The sequence below is a fragment of the Stylophora pistillata genome, chromosome 3 (genome assembly GCF_964205215.1).
Source record: "Stylophora pistillata chromosome 3, jaStyPist1.2, whole genome shotgun sequence".
In the NCBI taxonomy this organism is placed as follows: Eukaryota; Metazoa; Cnidaria; class Anthozoa; order Scleractinia; family Pocilloporidae; genus Stylophora; species Stylophora pistillata.
Window position 1 is genome coordinate 35583524 of NC_142521.1, and position 12691 is coordinate 35596214.

The following is a 12691-nucleotide window of genomic DNA, read 5'->3' on the forward strand; positions in this document are numbered from 1 at the left end:
TGCTTTTTCAGTAGCGGCTTTAACGCTCGTCCATATTCAGCGCTTATCCTAAACATGGCATCTCTAGCTATCTACAAGACACGCTGCGATGTATTATTCGTTCATGTTCAACACAACTGCGCTACTGAGATAGAGAATCGAAAGATCACATTATTGCACTCGAGGCAGAGTGCGCTACGCTTGCCAAGTTCTACAATGGACAACAGATCGTACGGCCTCCCGCAAGAGTAAGGACAAGGTCTGTCAGTTACAAGCAATGGATAAGTGGAATTGTAGAAAGTTTTAATTCATCCCTTCACCCAAAAGCCGATGGTATGTAATTTTGCTCTTTTCCGTTCTTCACACACTCGAATAGTTGTTAAAATTAAATTTAATTGCGGGTTGTGCAGTCAAAATGCAACGTCGCCCAACATGGTTTTAGTTAAACCGGCGTCTTGTGAGGCGCTTCCGCCAAAATAATTTAGAAGGGAACAACAGCGCTAGCGCTAACCGACTTAATATATTCTCAAGAACATGTCAAAGTCTATTAAAACCCAGAAATTAAAAATAGTAAGAATTGGTGGTTCATGTTAAAAATCATTAAAGAACAGTTCTCAGTTTGGCTCGATAGTGCTGTCACTTTGCACGAGTTGTTCATAGTGACTTAATTACTCGTTACTTTCAGTTTTTGTTCGAGCTTTTCTTCGACTTAATAGGGGACATAAAAGAAATCGCAATTCACCTCTAAAATAAAAATAATAACAAACTCTTCTTCCAATTGGACACCAGATATGACTGCGTAGTAATAATTGCGTACTACGCGAAGTTGCAGTGTGAGAAAAATAACGAGTGAGGAAAATAATTAAGTGCTGTACAGCGTAATTTTTAACATAGATTACCCAGCTGAAAGACCTGCTTGTCTTAGATATTTATGATAATATAGGAAGGTCTCCAAGGAATACTAATAACCCGGCGTGTAATTTTGTGATTGACAAAACCTGATAACTCAGGTTTATGTTTGAAAGGGCCAATCATTTAGTACATTTCACTCTAGAAGTAGATAATCACTTAACTTTCGTAATTATTATTTTGGTTTCAGGCAAATGGTGTCGAGTTGAAAGATACTAAGTTCCTGAAACATACATCCAAGCTTTGTTAGCAGGCATGCCGAATGCTTTTATAAGCAGTGCTAGGGAAAAAATGCATTTGCGGCCCCCCGTACGGAGAGAAAAATCCAAAGTTTCTTATTACAGGGATAGTAGAGTGAATGATGTTATTTCTGGTCTGAGTCATCAAAGTTCTGTACCATCAGAGTTAAAGAAAAGCCATCGGGGGAATATGGAGGTTGCTGCAAGTAGTAGTTGTTAAACTCTCAACAAGCTTTGCAGGCGACCAAGGAAAGAGCAATTTTGGGGCAAGAAATTAAGCACGATTCTCACCCAGTAAACTAAACTGGTTGTTGGAAATTGAGAGGGACGAGCGACCAGAGAATTTGAAGTAATCTGGTGGCCTGATCTTTTCTCAGGCACTAGAAATGGGAAACTGACCTTGCGATTTTATGTTCCTAAAGTGATACTTTGATTTCAATGATGTGTAGTACACAGTCTATTGACTTGTTCGTCATGTTTCCATAACTTTAGTAGCTGTTTCTTGGCAGTTTTTGTAAGTTTGTTTTAAAAAACGATAAAATGTGTTTTGCATTTAGAGGAACAAACTTGTCTGTAGAAGGCTAAGATTAAACCCTGAATACAGCAAAATGACCCTGTAATTTTAATGCAATTCATGTCTAGCTGGGCGCACTATACTCTGATGGCCTTCATTCTGTTGTAACCAAATTCAGAGGAAAAAAAAACACCTGGAGAAACTCTTAGAGGGATAATATCTGTGGACTTTCACCATTTCTATGGTCATCAGGAATGACAGAATAAAGCAGTAACTGTTCACAAAAGTCTTAATTCACTTGACTGAAAGAATAATGAGTTGGAGGGAACTAGATCATTTTTTCCCAAGCATCTCTAATAATTCATTATGAAAATAATAATAACATTGACAACAATAATAATGATAACAATAATAATAACAACAATAATAATAATAACAATAATAAAAATATTTACAATAGTTATAGAAATAATGTTCATTATCCTGATGATTATCCTATGATTATTTCCAGTAATCTAATCATTATTATTATCATTTATATTATTATTATGATTATTTCAGCATTTATCTATGAACAAAATGGCATTATTGTTAGTCTAGCTGGGGATTGAAACTGGGGCAAAATAATCTCAAGAAAAGACAGGAAACCCCAAAAACTGTTCAGGACTGCAATTCTTGAGTTGACCCATTGTGAAAGGTTTTGGGACTTCATGAAGCTAGTGCTGTCTGTAGTGGGCCCTGTGCCAAAGAGAGAAGAGTAGCAGCTGAATCAATAATATTAATAATAATAAGGACAGTGATAGCAATGATTGACCAAAATCACCCTATGACCAATAACAGATGATACATGACAAACAGCATATTAAAACTGCCATCAGATAAAAATAACTGCCCCTAAAGGACTGACAGCATAGAGCTGAAAAAATAGAGACTGGTTCTGCCATCAGATAACAACAGTCCATAGACTGACCACCCAAGAGAAACAGAACAGATTGGTGGTTCTGCCATCAGATAACAACAGCCCATAATGGACTGACTACCCAAGAAAAACAGGTCCACCTGTTAGTTCTGCCATCAGATAACAACAGTCCATGGACCACCTACCCAAGAGAAACAGAACCAGGCAGGTAGTTTTGAATCAGAAAACAACTATTTAAGACAAGCCCTCAGTACAATGTGTCTTAGAAAATCTTCTGCATTCTAACAATCCACTGAAGAGAAAAACTATCAGAAACACTTGAATTTCTATCTAGGGGGAAGGGGGAGAAATTAAATGAACATCTACTTGCCTCAGCATGCCATCCTCATTAAGCAACCTATTTCATTTTGAAAATGATGATCACAATCGTAAAGATAACAATAATAACAATAACAAATCATCATTATTATCATTTATATTACTACTATGATTATTTCAATGTTTATCTACGAACAAAATGGTGTTATTGTTAGTCTAGCTGAATGAGTATCCAAGTAATTGAAACTGGGGCAAAATAATCTCAAGAAAAGACAGGAAAACCCCAAAAACTGTTCAGGACTGCAATTCTTGAGTTGGCCCGTTGTGAAAGGTTTTGGGACTTCATTAAGCTAGTGCTGTCTGTAGTGGGCCCTGTGTCAAAGAGAGAAGAGTAGCAGCTGAATTAAAAATAATAATAATTAGGACAATGATAGCATTGATTGACCAAAGTGCTTATGACTAATAACAGATGATACGTGAAAAACAGCATAAGGAACACATTTTTCAAAACAAAAAGAGCAAGCTAAAACTGCCATCAGATAAAAATAACTGTCCATAAAAGACTGACAGCATAGAGCTTTAAAAAATAGAGACTGGTTCTGCCATCAGATAGCAACAGTCCATAGACTGACTACCCAAGAGAAACAGAACAGATTGGTGGTTCCGACAATTGTCCGACAATCCGACGATTGTTAGAAAATCTTCCGCTTTCTAACAATCTATTGAAGAGAAAAACTATCAGAAACAATTGAATTTCTATTTGGGGGGGAGGGGGGGTAATTCAATGAAAATCTACTTGCCTCAGCATGCCATCCTCATTGAGCAGCCTATTTCATTTTGAAAATGAGTCAATCACAATCATAAAGATAATGATAATGATAACAATAACAAAATCAGCGTGTAAAGATGAAAATAAACAATTTTGAAAAATCGAGTTTCCAGATGGGATTTGAACCCACGGAGGGTCGGAGGGTCGTGGGTTCAAATCCCATCTGGAAACTCGATTTTTAAAATAACAAAATCATTAATAATAATGATAATTATAATAATCATAACAACTACAATGACAAAGTCTGTGTTAGTCTGGTCTCTACCTTGCAGAAAATACAGCCCACCAACTGAAGCTGAATTCTTTATAGGAATTTTATTGCAATTGGTCATTGACTGAGGCACTCAAGCCACCTCACTACGACAAGGTACGAACATCGAGGTGGAAAAAAAGGAGTCTGTAAACTTGACTCCATGCTCGATTCGAGATGAGAAAACCGTGTTCGAAGCTTCTTCAGTTCCACTCCAAGGGAATTTACTCTAGCTGATCTTTCGGTAAGTTAGGAAGCGAGCTCTTCGGAGTCGTGACTGAGTTTGGCGCCAAAAGATAAATTTTTCGCGCCTTCGGGCTCAAAGTCTAGTATGGCGGAGTTCACCAGATTTACGATAGTCATAAATCCCGCAGATTTAATAAGTTCGTCGGGGATTGTTTTATTACGAAGATAGACCAGCTATTAGACCGAACGTGAACACAACGTGAACGAGGTCGGGAATCCTGGCTAACCCCACTACTCCGAACGATGATTTGGACTGCTGAAGTTCCCGCGCCGCCACACTTTGGATTTCGTCGGGAATTATCTTAAATACGTGACAGAGTCACTCAGGCTTATTTCCTACTTAAGACATGTCTGTTCTGTTTATTTTATTTTATGGAATTTTAGCGATTTGTCAGTAATGTTAGTAATGTGCTAATGGTGCTGCGCGCCAGGTCTAAAAATAGATATGTCATCTTTGGACCCCCCGCTAGTTTAGGACAAACACTCGGAATCTTTACAAGGAGTTGTATGCGAAACGTGTCAGAAGCAAGACTATTTTCGCTCAAAAAATGCTCTAACTTTCTAAAATGGTTGCAACCAGGCATTGCTGTTGGGGTACATGTAAAAATGACTCAAGATATCCAGAAAGATTACCAGATTCGCTTCAAAAAATGCTTAAAAACGGTAGGAAAGTCTTCATTCCGTTCCCAAAGCCGAAGCATGACTTGGAACTTTGTCAACGCTGGGTAAATGCGTGTTCTAGAAAGAATTTCTCAGTTGATAGTGTTAACTACAATACTTATATTTGTGCTGCACACTGGCCAGGGGGAAAAAGACCGACGGATGAGTTTCCTGACCCGTCTAAAGCGACTTTATCAAAGAAAGAAGTCCACAAATCACAAAGAAAACGAAAGGCGCCCAAGCAGAGACCATACGAAGCCGTGACCAAGAAGGCACGAAAACAGCTTAAAGACCAAATGCCCGATGTTTTACCAGAAAATTACTCATCTTTGCATGATTTTGAGGATGTGGAACCACCAACGAGGGATCAAAGTACCCAAACATTGCCAAATGCAGAGCTGAAGTCGAAGATCGAAACACTCATTACAACCAACGAGTTGAAGACGAGTAATGTTGTATTTAAACCTATTTCCATGACTTCTATGTCTTATGAATATGTTATACAAGACTCGCAGAATATGAAACATCTAACTGGACTCACTAGTCGTCAGTTCAAGGTACTTTTTAACTTTTTAAATGATGTGTGTCCTTTGGATAAGATAAGATATTGGTCTCAAAATCGAAAACAAACTAAATCGCATAAATTGTCAAGCAAATGGTCCTCAGAAGAAAAAGTTTATATCTGTCTGCTAAGACTTAAAAGAGGTTTTACTTTTAAAACCATGTCTATAATGCTAAGCACTCCAGATAAGAAAATAAAGGATACATCGATTAGAGAGATTTTCACTACATTCATCCAGTTGATGTACAAAGTATTTCGCGATATGAGTAGGGTGATGTTTCCTCCAAAGGAAACACTACAGAGATTTTTACCTCGAGTTTTCAAAATCATCAAGAGGATAAGATGCAGTGTGGACTGTACAGAGTTTCGAGTAGAGACATCCAGAAACTTCGCCAGACAAGGGAACACATACTCATCATACAAGCATGCTAACACTTTCAAGTGTTTGATTGCAGTGACTCCTAATGGAGGATCCTGCTTTGTATCAGATCTCTATGGAGACTTTTCTGATGTCCAAATTTTTGAACAAAGTGGAATCCTTAAGCATATTGAACCGCAAGATGTTATTCTAGTAGACAGGGGATTTACTGTTCAAGATCTGGTTAATCCTCTACAAGCAGATATTCAAATTCCTGCATTCTTGAAAGGAAGAGGCAATCTAAGTGCAGCTGAGGAACTTTCCACTAGAAAGATCGCAAAAGCAAGAGTTCATGTAGAGCGGTTTAATCAGCGCCTCAGCAGTTTAAGCTGGTAGGAAGAACCATACCCCTTTCACTTGCTCCATTAGCAACTCAAATCGTAGTAGTTGCCTGTGCTTTGGTCAATTTTCAGGAAGTCCTTTGTAAATAGAATCTAAGACATTGCAGCATTTATAGCAAAGAATTTAGCAACATTGGACATTTAACATTGACAAATAGTGAGTGGGTCAAAACACAGTATTTGGAATGTTACAGAGGGGAAAATAAGAGAATTTAATTGCTTGTATCTATTGACCAACTTCATCTTATTTAAGAAATTTACTATCATGTGATAGATACTTATTAGTACTAAGGCATAATGTCAATCAAACAAATGAAAGTTGTTTAATCTCTACAGCTGTATTCTGAAGAACAGAGAAAAAAGGAAGAAACATTATTGTCTTTGTGATGCTGCAGTTTTTATAAGAGACTAATTCCTTTGTATTCTTTTGTTGTCATTTCACTATTAGATATTGAGCTGTCTAAATTTTTTCACTGACTAAGTACACTCACTCTATTTCATTAAAGCTGTGGAAGTTTATTTTGATATTTCAAAATGAAATGATTAGTTGCTTCATTCAATTTACTCTATTTATTGCCTATTGCTCATCAATACAAAGCAAAGTGACTGATTATCTAATGTAGCTTGTTATATACAATATAAATTTTTATTGGAGTGATTTTTGACCCATGAAATAATATGCTTACAATTGCACACTTCAATTTCATTGTAGAGCAAAAACACATGATCTGTGAAATATTGGCAAATAATCAGTATTTACTGACAAATTGTTGATATCACTGAACCCGAACAGTTTTTAGTCTCTAGTTTTTTTTCCCTTAATTATGTGTTAAGTTCAAGTCATCAGAAATTTGCGAGTTGGCTATTGAGATTACTATCATGTTCAAGTGAATACAGAGTGTACAATGTGTGCTGGGCTACTCTATTATATGTATAATCTGAACTCTTGTAGAGATATGCAGAATTATGGTTTGGGAATCCACAATTGGCATTTTTTGGAACAACAGTATACTTTATATAAAATACTTATAATAAAATGTATATAATTTAAAGTAAATTATATCTTATTATGTACATGAGTTTAAACACAATACAATACATGGCTTATCAAATAGTCTTTAGGTACAATAGAGAATGCAGATAGTCCAGAATTTGTTTGATTGTACTCCTTCAGCCCATCATACAAAAACCATGCATTGCTGTGGCGGAATATACAACTGGAACTGTTAGATCCTTAAGTTTCACGCGATCGACTGTACAATCCTTTAGTATCTTCGCCTGAAGCCATTTCCCATCATCTATACTTGAATCAACTACATAATGTTTTCCCGACTTGAGGCAGTCACGAACACGTGCGATGAGGTCTGCTCGTTTTCCGCATAATTTCAAGCCTCTACACTTTAACCAAGGCTTCAATTGTGTGTTTGAATAGTTCTCTGGGTCTTGCTCGAACTTTGAGCCAGGAACACCGTCGTTTTGATTTAAAATACGAGCTTTAGAGACGTTTGAACTAGAGATGGGCGCATCATCGCCCATATTCCTTTACTCGAGATGCTTGTTTGTTTGTCCTAATCGCTCTGGGGGGTCAAAATTTCGTGACGTCACCGACGCCCAGCGCCATTGTATTATTCCTTTAACTGCCGATTCCCCTTACGTAATTCCTGTTTGACTGCCGATTTCCCTTACGTGATTCCTGTTTAATTGACCGCTCCTAGCCCAAATTTGGTTTAAAGTTATTTTTACCTTTTCCTGTATTTTACTATAAGTTACAACCATTTGCTCGGTGAGTTCAGTTGATTCGTTGCCTTCCTGAGAGTGCCCTTAAAGCGGATTCTAAGCTATACTAGCTTTTGGTATGTTTCAGTATTTTATGTTTGTTTGAGCCCTAAGCTTAGCATGTAGTTGTTTCCATTTGTATTTTTGTAGTGATTTTTCGGGTTAGAATTTGCTTAGTTTAGCCACATACTCCTTTTATCTTACTACTGTATTTTATTTATTTACTCTGACCTTTGTCACACAGCATGTAATTTCTCTGCTATATAAACTACAATTGTTTTTGTTTTAGCAGCTGTAATATTTTGCTTACCTGCTTCCAGTTCATTGTTGCTATGATTCCTGTGTTTTCAGAACCAAATTATGAGTTCATTACACTAGTAATTTCATTTTCCCCTTTCACTGTTTTATACTGTATTAGCTCAAGTTGTAATATTAAGCCTAGCTCGTAGTCTTTGTTGAATTCATGCCTGGTGTAGCAATCACTATTTTTGATAGTTTCTGTCACACAATTTCCTGTTTTCAAGTACTTTGTTTGTTTCTTTTCTTTACTGAATTATTTCTGTCTGTAGGTTATCCTTTAGTGTTAGGTACTTTCTCCTAATTCATTTTAATCTTGTTACATCATTTAGCTCATTGGAGCTTTGTTTTCTTATTTATTGTTTAGTGTCACTCGCTCCGGTTTTTTTTTTTTTTGTACCGTTGCATTTATTTGCTGTGTAATAAACTTGTAAATCTTCCCTCGTATCTTTTGTTCTTACGTCGACCGTTTTGGCCGTCTTACAAATACATCGCGCATGAAATATTTACGCAAAGGAACGTCACATACCTCTTTCAAAAGTAGATACCAATGCACTTGTAATCCTGCAAAGACTCTGCTTGGTTAAGTTAGCCGGTGGAAAGCCGCACGTCGAAACTCCGACTGCCTTTGACTTCATTTCGAATGGTTTCGAAATTGAAAACATGATGCTTCTCGACATTTCGACATTAAAAATCTCGTCGAGGTTTAATATTATAATATTGGTAAGAATTCAACCAGGATACGAGGCCAAGTCGTGCGATCGCCACAGGTTTTGTACAAAAACAATAACATCGTGTACTACGATCGCAAAGCGTGAACACTGATCGATCCACCAAGTGACGCAATACTGGAAATTCGATACGGTTGTTATTCAGGTCGTACGGCATATGAAAATTGCGATATCTTTTATTACTGTTTTATGGCAAACCAAGCGAAAGAATCATACCTAAATAATCGAAAGAGAGGCTTTTTCGAATACGGTGCCTCGCAGGTATTGCCTCTTCTGTGAAAAGGAAGGATCTTAGAAAGACTATGGGATTAGAAATGTCGTTATAAGGAAAGAGGCAGAAACAGAGAAAACGCAGTATTTTATGACCATTACGCGCACAGCAAACTTCATTTCATTTCATGATTTTGATATTCATTGCCAAGAGATGACCCCGCGTTAACTCGCACGCAATCGCGTATCTCTCGTGGATTCGTGGGCGCTAATCTGTGTAATTACATTGTGGTGTAATTAATGCGATGACATCCACCCAACACCTTCTTCCCCAAACCTCGGCATCAGTTTACGATGCCTGCTGAGAATTTTTTTCTTGAGCAAAGCTCGTCATGACTGTTAATTTTCTTTAACAGAAATGGTTTTGTTTGTACAGAAAAGGAGAAATGTTAAATAAATTTTCCATTTACTATACATTTGTGTGTTGATTTTAGTCAGGACTGTGGGTGTGAGATGATTGGACATGAGAGGATTGCATTAATCAAAGTAAATGCGATTCCATTTTAAACTGCCACTGAAACGATGAAATTTCTGATATTGTATTAAATGCAGTGTATTATTGGGTACTTGCAGCTCTAATACTGAAATAACATGTGGAAAAAGCAATTTTGTGTAAATTGACAACAGGATCATTGGAGGCGAACAGAATTTTGGATTATTTCATGACAAAGATGATATTTGCTCCACATTTGTCCTGAATTTGTTCTTACAAATGTCATCTTTAACGCATTTGTCCTTGTTTAGAGCAGGACAAATCATGATATTTAACCCAGATTTACACCACATTTGTCCATATTTACACTCAAAAGCAAATGTACAATTATCCTATTTATCTTTAGGACAAATGTCATATTTGTCTTAAGTCAAATACTGACAAATATGACAAACATCACATTTGAACCACATTTGGACTGCATTAGTCTGACGTCAAATCTGATTTTTCGCCCAGTGATATATGAAGACTTCTTCTGTTAAGCAGAAGAAACAAACAGAATGTGTCCCAGGAAGTGAAAGATATGAAACAGCTAAAAATGGCAGAATGATTTTAAAGTGCAAATGTGCTGAATGTGGTATAACCAAAACTAAATTCATTAAAAATAAATAAGTTACATCCATAATATAACATATTTATAGATGAGATCTTATTGTGTAAAGCAGAAAAAAGTTACAGAATGTGTTCCAGGAAGTGAAAGATATGAACCAGCTAAAAATGGTAGATTGGCGTTAAAGTACACTTGTGCTGAATGTGGTGTAACCAAAACTAAATTCGTTAAAAATAAATCAGGTGGGGAATTGTTTGATGTAGGAAACAGTCATTCAATTCATGAAATGGTTCTCAAAGGATTAGCCAACAGTGGAGCTTATCTTGCTCGACAAGGTGCTGCAAAAGCTATCAAATCAGATTATGCAAAGAATAAAATAAAACAAACAGCAAATAAATGTCTCGATCAAGCTCTTGACAGCTTCACAAATGATTTGAGTAAAAAGATAAGTGGTGGTAACATTGATTATTCACAATGGTCTCCAATGGAAATGTATTCACCACAAGGTGTTTATGATCCAACTAATCCACTTTATAAAGGTGGTGCTGTTGACATTCATAAAATGATTGGAAAGTTACCAAAAGGTGGATGGACTCCTCAATATGAATATATGGGACCTTATAATCCACTTGATCAACAATTAGTATATGATAAAAACACTGGTGAAGTCATACAATGGAATGTCAAACCTTATGATAAAGTCGATGAAATAGCCGCTTATCATGATATATGTTATGATATGGGTAAAAACAACATTTATTGTTGTTTTCGACAAAATTGCATTTCGACAAAATAGCCCAAGAGTTTGGGCTATTTTGTCGAAATGCAATGCGAACCGCTGAACAGCCGTCACGACCCATTTAAAAGTTTTGTATGATATAATTACAAATCAAAATATATATTCTCTTTAAGCTTTATCCTTGTAGTTTAACTCCTCTTAGTTTCTTTCTTGGCCCACCATAGGCGGCGCGTCCTATGGTCAGTGGCTTTTATAACTTATTATTATACAAAACTGTGTACATTGATCTCACCCTGGTAGATAACATAGAAGATTGACGATGTTTAAGATAATATAATCTTGTCAAAAAATTCATGGTGTTAAAATTCACTAGGTTTTAATGGTTGCAGCAAATCATGACCCATGAGTATCCTGTGAATATGTAAAAAAATTCATTGGCCATAACAATTTTCCCTGAATTTTTATGGCCTCTCCATGGTATTTTCATGGCACATGAAAGTTAATTGCCAGTTAGTTTTCATGGGGTTCTCGGAAATAAATTTATGCAAGGACCATGAAAATTCCTTGGAAACCCCATTAATTTGAAATGAAAAAGTCTCCACTTTAATTGCACCAAAGACTATACTACAGTGTATATATAGTTGTATGCTGGCAATACAATAAAACTGTTGTGTGCTAAAATTCAAATGTAAGCTGTCAAGCGGCATTCTCATGTTATGCTGTTTGTTTTTGTTGATTCTGCACATTGAAATTCAAAGATTTCTACTCAATTTTGACTTAACACCCTTGGGAGTGAAGGGCTTAATTACAGTTGAATAATTGATTTTTTTAATTAAAATCTTGCTGTAACTGTAACAATAAATTGTAATGAAGTTATCCTTCACTGCAGACTAAGCAGCTGTTTTTTGTTTTTTTTTGTTTTTTTTTTGCTGGGCTCGAAGCTTGTCAAGCGTGACTAAAATAATCCTGAAACCTTCAGCTTATTGATAGATTTATTTCTTTGTGAAGCGTAAACTTAGAAATTGTGGCATGCAAGTGACCAAATGGATTATCAGTTTTGATCACGTACCGAATATCGCAATTTGAACTCACCGCAAACTTTCAAAATCATACCTTTATAAATGGCCGCTCGACCCTTGGACCGGCCAGTCGATATGTGAACTGTTGTCCCTTCTTTTATCTCCACGGCGCCAACGACTTGCTTTTCATTCATACCACGCACGATGTTCTCGTTTTCCCATTGAACAACGGTAAAACCCATCTTTAGAGATGTTATGTTAAGCAAAACAGTCGAGAAAAGAAATAACTCAACGCACGAGCGATCAACCGATGAAAAGTACATTTAAAAACGAGCGCCGAGTTATTTTTTTGTTTCCTATCACGGGCATGATCACGTGGATATTTTGGGAATTTGTCATTGGCTTATAAAGATAATCGCTGGCTTGCCCGACTGCAGTCTCAAGAAAAGTACGCGACATTTTTCTGATTTCTCTGATCCGTACTCTGCCTTTCGACGATCGATTAATCTTGGATCCATGTTTTGAAGATGATATAAATAATTATGTGAACTCACTCTATGTAGAAATAATCGAGAAGAGTCGAACGTACTACAAATGAACGGTTCGTGGTCAAAAGTTGTCAAGGAAACAAA

At 36.6% G+C, this 12691-nt stretch overlaps 1 pseudogene; it reads left to right on the plus strand.

Annotated features, from left to right (window-relative positions):
• Positions 1-4619: 4619 nt before the first annotated feature.
• Positions 4620-6724, plus strand: LOC148735844 (uncharacterized; annotated as a pseudogene).
• Positions 6725-12691: the final 5967 nt, after the last annotated feature.